We start from the raw sequence: 14,746 nt of genomic DNA on the forward strand, positions 1-14,746 counted from the left end.
CTAGCTGCTTAACCACATGTTATCAGATTCTATTTTCCAATCAATTCTGCCATTATTCCATTTATTTCACTACCAATTGAGACTGTTAATTGTGTATTTCATTTCGTCTTGTCCTCTAGTCCTTTCACTTTTCTTTATTCCCATTTACCTCTTTAAAAATAAGAAGGTGGTTGCCTGACACTTATGATCCTGTAAGTGAAAAAGCTGGTCTCTTCTATGTTACAGCTCTTCTCTTCTCCCTTCCTTCCTGATCCTAGTTCTTTCATTTTCTTTCTTTCCTTTTAACCTCCTTCATCTTCCTTCCTCTAATATTTGAGGTTATTTTGCTTACAACTGTTCCCTTACCTAATCTGTCCTCCCTCTTAGACTTATCTCTTGTCCTCCATTGTCCCTATCCCCTCTTATTTTCCCTTTTTGAATCTGATATAGTTCTATATTATTGCTTGTGTGAGTGTGTGTGTATATGTGCAAAATTATATTCGATCTTCCTTTAACTCATTCAGATGAAAGTAAGATTCATGGGATGCCTGTTCCCTCACTCTTTCTTCCATGGCTACGTACTCTTCATCTTATATACCTCTTTAATGCAGTCATGGTTTCCCTCCCCTCATTCGTCCATTCATTCCCAAGTTTAGCTTTGTCTCCTAAGCCAACAAAATAAAACAAAATTACCCATAAACACACTATCATTTTAAATTTTCTCTACGTGACTCTTAAGCATATTATGGTGTTTCTTACCTCCCTATTAACCTATGAGTAAAACATCCCTATATATTCCTTTTCAATTAAACAAGTATGTATACCATTCTCTCTTTCTCTTAGTGCCAACATTTCAAATTTCTATGTAGATTGATTCTTATTTTTAAAATCAGGAATGTTGAAAATCTTATATTCCTGCTCCATCTTTCCCTCCATAGTATTAGACTTAATTTTGCTGAATAGGTTATCCTTATTTGTAAACCTTAATCTCTTGCCTTTCTTCATATTCCAAGTTCTCCTCTCCTTCACATAAGAGCTCTTAGGTCTTATGCAATACATATTGTAATTCCTTGATACTTGAATTCATCTTTTTGCTGCCTGTAGTAAATTTTATTCTACTTTGAAGCTTGAGATTTTGGCTGTAATGTTCCTGGGAGTTTTTATTTTGTGATTTGTTTCTGGAGATGACCACTGGGTGATGATGATGATGATGATGATTTTAAAGACTGAGTCACCATATTTCACCCAGGCTGAAAGTGAAGGGACCACTAATGGGGCAGATACTATTTCTGATTGACAGTCTTTCCCTAATGTTTTGAATGTGAACCAGTTCATCTTTTTCTCCTCAGAAAATCTGATGCCAACTTCCAGCCTCTGCTCCCCGAGGCTAGACACACACACTACATCTCAGAACTCCGAAGCTCAAGAAATCTGATGGCCTCAGCTTCTTGACTCCGAAGCTCAAGAAATCTGATGGCCTCAGCTTCTTTGGCATCAGGGATTACAAACATGTACTGTAATGTGTCTGGCTAGTGAATTCTTCCTATTTTCATTTTGCCCTTTAGATATGAGTTTCAAGCAATTCTCACTTAAGATTTCCTGAAATATGGTATCCAGACTTTTTTTTTCTGATTATAATTTTCAGAGAGTCATAATTCTTAGATTGTTTCACTTTGACTGGTTAAATTATTCTTGATTTTATATTCCTTAGATTTTCTTTTTAAAACTTTTTTGATTTTGTTTTGATATTTCTTGTTGTATTGTTGAGTTAGTGTTTTCTTTTTGGACCATTCTAATTTTAAGTGCACCCATTTCTTGAGTGAAGCCATTTTAAGGTGTCAGTTTTCTTTGCTAATTTTTTCCACAACTTTTCACTTCAGTGTATTTTGTTTTATTTCCCCTAGGTACTCCTGTTGTTCCTATTATCAGGACATTTTTTTCCCTAAGGCTTTACTTGGATTTGGGTCTCTATTCTCTTGGGGTTTCCTTAGGACTCCCACAAATCATGCTATATTCTCATGATGGTCAGAGTTTGCCTCTGCTTCTTCTTAAGGTGAAAGGAAGGGAGTTGTGCTTGAGTAAAGCTCTGCAGCTGAACTATTTTGGCAGAGTTTGTACATCTTGAGTAGTCTAGCAGATTGTGTTCATCCTTCCTTGTCAAAGAAGACTATGCCATCAGAAAAATAATGACATGACTTGCACTTGACTTCATTTTGAGTGAGGGAGGGCTGTACTGGCCACCAGCCTCACTTCTCCTCCAGAGCCATCTGAATCTAGTAAACAGATATTCATCAGGATGACTGGAGATGATCCAGGATGCATGGGGAGACCTTGGCCCCTTTAGTCAAGGTCTTTGCAGGTACTCATCTAGGGTGAAGTCTTAGCATGCTCATAGTTTATAGAAGGGGTAAGATTAGAAAGTTGTTAGAAAACTGAGTTCTAGAAAATATATTTACAACCTTATTTACAGTGATGTGAGAATGATTTATTGGAAACAGCACTGGAATGTTGTCAGGAGACAAACTGAATTCCCCCACCTAGCTCTGCTTCTGATTTTCTGTACTTTGACACTATGTACCTCTATCCTCCATTCTGCTTTTCAGCTTTCTTTTGTGTGTTGTCTCTCACCATGAGCCTACCTACCTTCCCCTCCTCTCCTCCCCCAATTAGAATATGATCTGCTCAGAGCAGGAACAGGCTTTCTTTTTGTTTGTATTTGTTATCTCCAGTACTTTGCACAGTGCCTGGTACATAGTAAGTACTTAATAAATTATTTCCCTTGCTCCCATTACTTTGATCCTACTTTCTTTTCCTCCCTTCCTTCCTCCCTCCCTTCCCAACCCTAGTTCTTTCCTCATCTGAGATCAGGGGTTATTCTTGTGCTGGATTTCTATCACAAGCTTCAGGGACTATTCAGGCTGCATTTTGGCTGTTCAGAATGCTCTGAAGCTGCTCTCTCTGCTAGACTAAGGCTAGGTTAGGGCTTTTTTGTGACTAGGGAGGCCTCAGGGTCAGTTTCCTGGAGTACCTCACTGTACCACCCAGAATGTCCTAAGATTGCTCCCTCCAGAGCTGAGCTTTAGCTGGGCTTAAGTCTCTGCCTGGCTTGGGCAGAGAGTGCTATGCTAGATGGGCCCCAGAATACCTCTAAGTCACTTTTCTGTAGCCCTGAGCCTTTTCCCTTTAGAAAGGTTTGGGTTTGGCTCTGCTTTACTTTAGAATTTTGGGCAGGAAGGGCTGGAACTACCCTTACTTTAACTTCTCTAGTCCAGGATCTCCAAAGGACTTTAGAGGTCCATCTGTGAATTCCTGAGTTAGGAGTGGTAGGGGTCTAGGGGTGATTCTTTCTATGGCCTAGCAGAGTAGTGCATCTCCAAGTCCCAGTGGGAGTATTTTGAGGGATCCCTATTCCTCAGTATCTTAGGACACCACCATCTACCTATAATCCTCTAGACTCTGTTTCTCATGACCTGTTCTACATGTGGCCACTTCCTTTTCTAAATGTTCCTAAATCACCCCCATAATAATTCACCTTCTAGAATTTTGGTTGAAATTGAAGTCAATTTCTCTGACTTATATTGTGTAGATACTTTTCTTTTTTAAGAAAGGGGTCAACATTTGATAAGATTTAGTGACATATTAACCATAGGCACTAAAGCAAAAAGGAAGATAGAGATACATTCTAACAATTTCATGTGGCTGCCAGCGTCAGTATTTATTTCTGATGGCATATGTTCCCATCTGGTACACCTTACAGCTTGGTCCTGTTTAATGTGAATAATGAATATGGGGAAGTAGATCTATGTATTCAAACTCGCACTATTTGAAATTATAATTATGTAAAATATGGTAATTGGTTGTAGTCCAATGGAAATGTGCTCTGCCAATTTGAATACGGTGATCACTTCATGGGATTCATTATACATTCTAGGTGATCACTTCATGGGATTCATTATACATTCTAAGGCATCTCAAAAAATGGTTGAAATTTGCATCTCATTTATTTAGTTGTCCTAAAAATCTAAAAAAAAATAACTCCAGTGAATCCAGGAATGTTTATGATAAACTTATATTTAACCAGATTGTTGGTTTTTTAAGATATATTACAATACAATAACTGAAATGAATAGATTTAATATAATGAATTCTTAGGTAGATGACAGCCACCTATCCATCAAAATAGGTACTGAACAAAAGAAGCTCTCCAAGAAGAAGCTATGTGCTGATCCAAAAGTGGAATGGGATGCCTTGGAAGGTAGTGGGTCAGTCTTACTCTCAAATAGATCAGTTATCTCATCAATGCGGTTATTACCACTGGTAATACAATTTATTCATACTTTCCATCCTGTGTGACTCTTGCCCATCCCTTCCTATAACTTTATCACAGGGCTTCCATTCAATTCAGTATTGGGTAGGGATAGGGACCTTCCTTACTTCCTCTTGAAATGTAGATGGATTTGAATTGAACACATAGGCATGAGCTTTCTCTTACCATATGACCAGGCTGCCTTTTTTTTTCACTCATATTTCTTTAATGACATACTTTACATAGGTTTTCCATTGTAATGTCTAGTTTTTAATGTTTTACATTCTGCTCATGATTACTATGTATCTCCCATATTACATTGTGGGTTAGTCTCAATTTCACCTTTTTTTTTTTTTAGAAGATATAGCATTCCTTGACTTGAAGATATAAAACAATACAAAGAATGTTGATATTGAAAAGGTGAATCTTTTTTCAGAAAAGTCCAATTCAGAAAAAGATTCAGAAAAATTCAAATTCAGAAAATTTTTTTCAGAAAAATCAATTAAGAGAAAAAATTAAAAAGAATTTTGTAATTTCCTAAAGGTAAACCAATTTGATCTACTTTTCCTTTTCTATTTTGGGTCCAACTCATTCTCTATTTGAACTCTCTATTCAAGATATGTAAACTGTTGGGCATGTTCTATAGGTCATCTATCCAACCACATGTAGTCTAGATAATAGACGTTCTTTATTCATTTGATTTTTTCCTGTGAGGCTAGTTATAATGAACTCTTTTGGGTGACTGTGTATCTAAAAGAAGTCTCTGCAATACTCCAAGTGTTAAGGCAACTGACACGGTATCATAAGGAGGATCTAGGAGTGTCTCATTAAAGAATCTCTCTTCATCTTGAACTTTCTCTGTGACAGCAATATTGAAGACCATGGATGAGTACGTTTCTCTGGTTCACTGCCTCACTTGATATTTATACCCAAAGAACATTGGTGTTCAAAAGATATTTTGTTTTGTTTTAGGGAGCTTGTGTATAGTAGGTTTCCCTTTACCTCTTCAAAGAAAGACTGGATAGCCACTTGTGTATCACAGAGGAGATGCCTATTGAGGTAGAGATTGCACTATATAACCCGTGAGATCCATTCAAGGTATTCCTTCAGAGTTTGAGAGGTAGAAAGGACCTTATAGGTCATCTAGTTCAACTCCCTCATCTTACAGATTATGGAATTGAAGCCCAGAGAATATAAGAGACTTGCTCAAAGTCACATGGGTAATAAGATATCTATACTTGGATGATAGGACTTTTGTATGATGAGGTCTTAGCATGGACAATGAATGAATCATCTATAGCATGCACCAGCTCTTTAAGTACACTGGAATAATTTTTATGGGGAATGGGATTTGGACTTGTCAAAGAGGTCATTTGTTAATATATCCTTCCATATCTTGAGTTGCAACACAATATTATTCATTTCTGTTGTTTCTTATAGTCCAAAGGCCATTACCCTTGGCATGGAAAATAGAAGCAAATTAAATGCTGGGAAGATTTGACATTTTCTTTCATCAGTTATCATCCACTCCCAAGTTAGATGGCTTCTTTGATCCTCCCCCTTTCCTCAACAGCTAGAATAACATTTTTTTTGTCCTCAGCATTTATCCACTGCATCAGTTCATTCTGAGCATATTAGACTCAGCTCAATTCTTACAGTACAGCACTATGCTTTTGTATTAACAGTGCATTGACTACCCTTGTACTTTCATCTTCTGTTCATGCCTTTCCAACTGTGAGATTTAAGGATGCTGGGATCTGGCCCTGACTAGGTTCTGACTGTTAAAACCCTTCAATTATATTAAGTCATTTGAATTTAAACAGCACCAATTAGAGAACAAGTGGACTGCAAGGGGCAATGGTTAGATCAGTTCTTCCAACTTCACATTGAAATGGCTTGCAATCAAGCCCCAAACTGTTTTCCCCAAGTCTTTCTGCTGAAGTAATGACATAGGAACCAAGAGTTCTATATAAGAAAAAAAATGTGAAATTGTGATCACTTTCATCTTTCACTGCCTTGATTGAAATATGACTTCACCACTGAGTGGAGCTGTCTTTGAGGGGAGGGTGGAAGTAGGAGGACCACCAAGTAGGAGGCATGGAAGATATTATATTTGGGGGAGAGAAGAGCAAATTTGAATTTAAAAGATGTTATAGAATATGTCTCTGTTCTGTAAGGACACTATTTGCTATCTAAAGATATCTACACTTGGATGATAGGACTTTTGTATGATGAGGTCTTAACATACTCATAGTTTATAGAAGGGGTTAAGATTAGAAAGTTGTTAGAAAACTGAGTTCTAGAAAATATATTTACAGCCTTATTTACAGTGATGTGAGAATGATTTATTGGAAACAGCACTGGAATGTTGTTAGGAGACAAACTGAATTCCCCCACCTAGCTCTGCTTCTGATTTTCTGTACTTTGACACTATGTATCTCTATCCTCCATTCTGCTTTTCAGCTTTCTTTTGTGTGTTGTCTCTCCCCATGAGCCTACCTGCCTTTCCCTCCCCTCCTCCCCATATAATAATAATTATACTATTAGAATATGATCTGCTCCAGAGCAGGGACTGACTTTCTTTTTGTTTGTATTTGTTATCTCCAGCACTTTGCACAGTGCCTGGCACATAGTTTTAATAAATTATTTCTCTTGTTCCCATTACTTTGATCCTGCTCTCTTTTCTTCCCTTCTTTCCTCCCTCCCTTCCTAACCCTAGTTCCTTCCTTTCTTCTTTCTAATTCCTTCTTTCCTTACCCTAATTCTTTTCTTACTTTCTTCTATCCATCCATCCATCCATCTTTCCTTCCTTCCTTCTTTCCTTTCTCCTTCCTTCCATCAAGTACTGTCTCAATTTTAAAACTTTTTTCTCTAGTGCTTAACCCAGTTTTAGCATTTAATAAATTCTTTTTCTTTAGTTTATTCACTCAAGGAGCTTATAACCTAGTCTATCTGCGGGATACAATCCAGGACACAGGTTAGTAAAATCAAGGTAATTTGGGAAGGAAGAGTGTATGAACAACTAAGGATAAGTGTAGGCTTTATAGAAGAGGCAACTGAGCTGAGGTTTGAAGGAAGAAAAGGACTCTGAGAGACAGGTGAGGAGGGAATTCATTCCAGGCATGTGGATGGTTTAGGCAAATATACCAAGCTAGGAGATAAAATGTTGAGTTCAAGGAACAGTCAATTTGGTTAAAATGTGTTAAGTTTGTAAAGGGGAGTAATGGAAAGGATGTTGGAGCCAGATTATGAAGGGCCCAATACACAAGGCTGACACATTTGTGTTTTATCTTAGAGGCAAAAGAGCCATAGAAGATTTTTTTTTCTTTAAGCAGAAGGGCAGCATGGTAAAACCTATGCTTTAGGATGATTATTTTTGCAGCTATGTGAGGGATAAACTGGAGAGACAAGGGACTAGAAAGAGGCATACCAATTGGGAGGCCATTTTAACAGTTTAGGGGAGAGATAAAAGAAGTCAAAAGAAAAGGTGATGGTCATGTGAGTAGTATGAAAGGTATAGCTAAGCGAGCTGTGGTAAAATCAACAAGATTTAGCAACTCAGTATTTCTAGGATTAAGAAAGGAGATCAAGGATTATTCTGAAATTAGCAAAGTGAGTGACCAAGAAGATATTATCCTCTTCAGAAAAAGGAAAATTTAAAGGAGGAAAGACATTCAATTCCACTGTTGCTCTACATGTTACATTTGAAATGCCAATGGGATATTCGGGTAACCATTTCTAAATGGCAGCTGGCAACATGGAAGCAACATTCCTAGGTTTAAATATATAGATTTGGGGGTCATCTAATTAAACTTATGTGAGTTGACCAAAGGAGAGAATGTAAAGAGAGAGGAGCCAGTGTGAGGCTTGGGCTTCTCCTTTCCCAGCTTTCACTGGTTCCTCTTCTTCCTCTTGACCCTTAACTTTGGACATTTTCCAAGTTCTCTAACCTTCACTTTCATTCATTGCCCTTCCCAGGTGTAGCTGAAATGTAGAAAACACATCAAAGGGTATAATCACTAATTGCTCTGCTTCATACAGTTATAAATGGGGACGGATCATTCCAGTTTCCAAGGTTTCCATATTCTCATGGTCCTAGGGGGTTCATTGTAACATTAGGAAATTTCAGAGCCCAGAAACTGATCAACTTTTTTCAAATCAGGCACCTAGTTTTTGCAGCCAGGCCTCTAAACCTGATAGTTCTGTCCATTCAGGAAGCTGGGGGAAGGATTTGTTAAACTAAGCCTGCAAATCATAAAAAGTAAAAACCTAGTTTATCAAGTACTATTTTGAGTGCCCTTGTCTCATACAAGGTTATTCCAAAACTCCAAATAAAAAGTATGATAGGTAAGATACCTCCTAGATCTGATCTTTGCTTACTGAAGTCTGCTTTAGGAAAATGTTGAGGGGAACAGAAGGGATGTTCATATTTACCTGTCTTTTTCAAGACACTGAATTGGCAAGAACCTATGAGCTTTTTACTCTTTATTCCTTGTCATAAATTTACCACCTTAGTCTAGGAGTAGCAATGATAGGAGGAAATTGAAAAGACCTTCTAGTAACTATAAACCCTGGTGGCCTTAAAATAATTGCCATTCAGAATTTTTCCTGCTAGATACTTTTTTTCTTTTTTTAGTTAACCGGTCATGTCTAACTCTTTGTGACTCCATCTGGAGTTTTCCTGGCAAAAATGCTAGAATGGTGTGGCATTTCCTTCTCCAGCTCATTTTACAGATGAAGAAACTGAGACAAACAGGATTAAGTGACTTGCTCAAGGTCATAAAGCGAGTAAGTGTCTGAGGCTGAATTTGAACTCAGGTCCTCCTTACCCCAGACCCTGTACTGTATCTACTGTTCCACTTAGCTGCTAGAGACACTCTTGGTAGATCTGCAGCTCTATCCATCCATTACCATCCATCCAGACTTAGAGATCACATGAGAAAAGGTATACATTCCAGAAAGGAATTCCAAATGTTAGGCAAGTAATAATTTCTACTTATGAAGGTCCCTCAGAAAATGCATCTCTGTCCTTTCTTTGCAGAGGTGGGGGACCATGGGCGTTGAATTTGCATGTACTATCAGAATCAGACCCCTTCCACTCCTCCTCTTTATTTTCTAGTGTTTGTTACAAGAACTGGCTCTCTGGAAGGGGGAGGGATATAGTCAGACATAAAGGTGGTATAAAAAGATAGCAATACAATTTAATTTAAAAAATAAAGCCTCTCGATTACCCCTAGAATTCAATAGGAACATATTGAAAAGCCAAACCTTACAGTGCATTGTGGGAGGCTATGACACCTCAGCTTTCTTAAGAATATCGTTCTACTTCAACACAAAGCCACTTCTGTTTCTCAAACAAAAGATCCCAACACTCTTCACAAAACAGGAAGATCATCTCCTACCTTTTCAGTCTCTGAGATGTCTCAGGGCAGGGGAGACATCGAAATTTGTTATTGGGCAGACACAACTCTTCTCTTTATAAAGGATCATGAGCAGCCGGCAAGCTGCACTTGCTGTGCAGGGGAAGAACCCTCACAACATTTTGAGAACGAAAGGCCTTTGGATACCACTGCAAGTGCCTCTGTGCAGATCCAAAGCAATTGCAACAGACTTACTGTTCTGAGATGCACTGGCTATTCCTTAGAATGTATCCTCTGTCTATGATCCAACCAGTGCAGAGTTGAGAGGAAATCTGGCGCAAATTTGGGCTCAGAAAAGTTCTTGCTGAAGAACTGTTGGCTGCAGAAGACCCTGCCCTCTTCCCCATCTGCAAACAGTTGGAAGGAGTTAAACTTGGCTAACGTGAGCTTAGCCTGCATTTGAGACCTCACTGATGCTGCCCAAGACTGTAACCCTGGCTGTGCTGGACTTATCTTGAGTGAGTGGGCCAGGCACCCTCTTTCCTCTGCTCCTTCCAAGGGGCATGCTTTCATTGCTGGCAGCATCTGGGGCTAAATGATAAATTGTTTTAACACGTTCGTTTAGAAAGCAGATTGGAAATTTAAGCGATCTCTATTGGCAAGAATGAATGAGTATAAAATGTTCAGCTGGGTAATTTTAATAAACCTGTCCTGGCTAATTCAGCTGAGCACAGGAAGCATGATGATTTCTACATCGACAAGGGGGAGGCAGATTACAACAAGAAATAGAGTTAATGAAGGTGAGCAGGTAACTGATCTACATAAAGTTTATTCACTCCTTGAGAATGACAAAATGCAACCTAAGTGAGCTGCTTAGAGACATTACAGGCAAAACTGTCTTCCACTATTCTGGACAAATCTGATGTGTCAGCAGAGGCCCAAGCTTTTAACAAGGTCTTTCCAATCCACAATCTAAATTTGAGAAAAGTCTATCAGTGGCAGATGTAATTTTGATATTCTTGGGTCTACGGTTGAAATGTACTTAAGATGGTCTGAATGTCTTCATTCTGAACAATCTGAACTCTAACCCTTTGATCCTAATCAGGAAAGGAGCATTGAAACATGAGGTCTAGTCCTCATGATTTTTCAATACCTTGTAGTTTTGCCAGAACTTTTCAAGATATCTGGGGTCCATGAAGATGCAAACCAGAGTGCCAAGTAGATCAGCTACATTCAACCTTAACATACCCTGACCTTCCCACTTCTCCCCTCCCCCTCCCCAGCCCCATCTTCTTGAAGGAGCTCTGTCTGAGACTTTTTGTCTAGGTTAAGATTATGATGCTTTACTTGATGTGGGAGTGGAGACAATAGACCTGAAAAATGTTTGCATGTTTAAACAAAATTAAATTAACGTAAGAAAGAGTCTTCTAAATTATACAGTGTTAAAACAGGAATTCATTAATTTCTTAGCCTCAGGGAAATCATAATTCCTCCTATGGTGAATTTATGCTACACGAATGTAAAAAAGACTGCACACCCCCGTAGTCTCTTAGTTTTCTGACTATTCAAGGATCACCAGGAATAAGTGTTATTTGTCTCATTTTTAGAGCCATATAAATGCAGGCTGTGAGAAAACAGACTGGGAAAAGTTAAGATATTAAGCCTCAATGTTCTACCCTAAAGGGCTTACATATACCATGTACATAAATAGGGACATAAAAGATACATGTAGAACAGATGGAATGTAACCTTAAAGGAGAAAGTATGATAAATGTGGGGGATGAGAGGTAGAGAATAAGGAAAGATGGACAACCAGGAAAGGGAGATATGGGTGATAGCCAGTACAAAGATATGGAGACTGGAGGTAGAACTGTGTGTGTAAGGAACAGTAAGTAGGTCAATATGACCTGTCTGCAGTGCACATAGAGTAGAATAATGTATAAGAAGACTGGAAAGATAGAGATCAGCTTATTAAGAGCTTTAAATAATAAACACAGGAATTTATATTGCACCCTAGAAATAATTAGGTGTCATTGGAGTTTATTGAGTAGGGGACTGAGACATTTTAGGAAAATCACTTTGGCAACCATGTGAATGGATCAAATAGAGAGAGACTGGAGGCTGGGTGCCCAGTGCAATTGTAATAGTCCAAGTGAAAGGTAATGGGAACCTGAACTAGGGTGGAGTCTGTGTAAGGAGAGGGAAGGGATATATTTAAGAGATGCTGTGGAGGTAGATATGGCAAGATTTGGCAATTAGTTACACATATGGGATAAGTGAGAGTGAGGGCTTGGGGATGACATTGAGGTTGTGAACCCAATGGATAGGATGATGGTGTTACCCTGGATCATAATTGGGAAGTTCAAAAGAAGGTTGCATTTAGGGGGAAAAATAGTGAATTGTTTTGGACACATTAAATTTGAGAAGTCTGTGGGACATCTAGTTTGAAATGTTGAACAGGATGTTTTTAACATAGAATTGGAGTCTAGGAGAGAAACTAGAGTTAGATCTAAGAAGCATCAGTTTAGAAATATATTAACTGAATCCAGGGGAGCTTAGAAGAGAGTAGGAGAGGCCAAGAGTAGATGGGTTTTTCAAGGAGATTAATCCCATTCTGATGTGATCAGTGGAATTTTTATTGTCTTAAGTTAGGATTTTTCACTTGGCTTTTCCTAAATCATGTCCCATTTTAACAGCAATAAGAGTTCTCATTTTATAGTGCTTAACAGTCCACAAAGTACTATACAACCCACAAAACATTTTACTGACTCTACAACATACATGACACTTTCACCAAACTATGAAATCAGAGGAAGACCATGTCTATTACTTTCCTATGCATAAAAGGGCATCAGCCATAGCTGATACTCTTTAAATGTTTCTTATGGGGATTTAAAGACAAAATAAAACAAAGCAGCAAACTATCTTAGACTCTAAGTATAATACAATACCCAGAGTTGTAGATCCTGACATAAGTCTATGGCCAAATCAGTCTTTTCACCTCCTTCGAAGATGTCTTGAGTTTTTCCACTTCTGTGGCTTTGTCCATACTGTTCCTCCTCTTCTTTCCTCTTTCCACCAGTTCAACGTTTATCTATCCTTTACAGCCCAGCTCAAGTTCTGACTTCTCCATAAAGACTACTTTACACCTTAACTCTCAATCCCCAAGTTCAAGCAATTTCTCCATCTACCTGCTCAATATGTTTGGCAATGCATTGTATACTCGCCTTGGGAAAATCTCTTGCATCACTGTTTTGAAATGTTATTTAAATACTTCACTGTTATTTTATTTTTTCTCAAGGAACACTTATTAAACACCTACTATGCACCAAAGCACTGTGCTAAGAACTGGGGATACAAAAAGAGAAAAAAGAAAGTCCTTGTCCTCAAGGAGCTTACAATTTAATTCTGTACAATGTTTTGTCATTCTTCAACTAGACTACGAGCTCCCTGAAGGTAAGGAGGGGGGAGATCTTATTTATCTCTGTCTATCCCTCTAATGCAGCTAGATGGCTCAGTGGCTAGAGCACTGGGTCTGGAGTAAGAAAGATGAGTTCAAATCCGATCTCACACATTCACTAGCTGTGTAACCCTGGGCAAGTCACTTAACCTCTGTTTTCATTAATCCATTGGAGAAGGAAATGGCAAACCATTCTAGTGTCTTTGTCAAGAAAACCCCATGGACAGGGTCACAAAGAGTCAGATCACTGAACAACAATCTCTAGGGCATAGAGTTCTTCATGAAATTGACAGTAAGGAAATATTTGAGTGGATTTTAAAGTTATTGGGAGTATTTGTAAAAACACGCTACAATTCAGAAGTCAAATTAGACCAGGGGAGGGACATAGTGGTCATAACTCTAATTTTGATTTTTCAACAACAGAGAAAGAAAGCATCTTGGAATAAGGAAGACATGGATTCAGATCCTGCATTTGGTACCTAGTAGCTCTGTGACCATGGGTAAGTCATTGAACATCTCAGTTTCCCAGGCAGTTCTTTTGAAACCATAAGTTATAGTAAAGTTGTATCTTAAATGAACCTTTCTAATAACAACCTACAGAAAAGGAAGATTGTGTGACTCTCTGAGGCACAGTTAGGAACAGCTGATGAAAGCTGCAGAGAGGCAGTTTTTAGGCTGACATAAGGAAAACCTTCCTAACACTTATTCATTCACTTCCTTTAATAAGCATTTTTCATGAAGCTGTGTATGCCAGACACTGTGTTCTTTGCCTTTTATAGACTTTCATCACCTTGCCCATTCCCTGCCTTTCCAGTTTTCTTATATCTTCTTTCTCTTTCCTCACTCCATTGACACTAGTCTCTTTGCTGTTTCTTAAACAAGATTCTGGACTTTTTCAGTGGTTGTGCCCCCATGCCCGGAATGTTCTATCTCTCCTCATTTCACCTCCTGCTTTCTTGACTTTCTTCAAGTCCCCAATAAAATATAACTTTACAAAATAAGTATTTCCTGAGCTCCTTTAATTCTAGTGCTTCTCTATATTGATTATTCTCAATTTATTCTTATTCGTACATGGTTGTTTGAATGTTGACTCCCTCATGAGACTATGAGCTCCTTGAGAAAGGAGAAATTCTTTTGTCTTTCTTTTTATTTCTAGGGTTTAGCATAAGATCTGGAGCATAGTAGTTTCTTTATAAATATTTGTGGACTATGCTGAATGACACAACATTAAGAAAATGGAAAGTATAAGATTTCAGAAAAACCTGGAAAGACTTGCATGAATTGATGTAAAGTGAAATGAGCAGAACTAGGAAAACATCGTACACAGTAACAGCAACATTATGTGATGATCAACTATGAATGACAGCTCTTCTCAGCAATACAATGGTCAAGACAGTTACAAAGGACTCATGATGGATGATGAGAAAGAACTGATGAACTCTGAATGCAAACTAAAGCATACTATTTTCACTTTTTAAATTTTTTTTGGTGTTTTTTTTCCTTTTGGTCTGTTTCTTCTTTCACAACTGTGACTAATGTGAAAATATGTTTTATATGATTGTACATATATGGTCTATATCAAATTGCTACCATTTTAGGAAGAGAGGAAGGGAGGGGAGGGAGGAAGAAAAATTTGGAACT

This window comes from Notamacropus eugenii, chromosome 1, assembly GCF_028372415.1.
Source record: "Notamacropus eugenii isolate mMacEug1 chromosome 1, mMacEug1.pri_v2, whole genome shotgun sequence".
Classification (NCBI taxonomy): Eukaryota; Metazoa; Chordata; class Mammalia; order Diprotodontia; family Macropodidae; genus Notamacropus; species Notamacropus eugenii.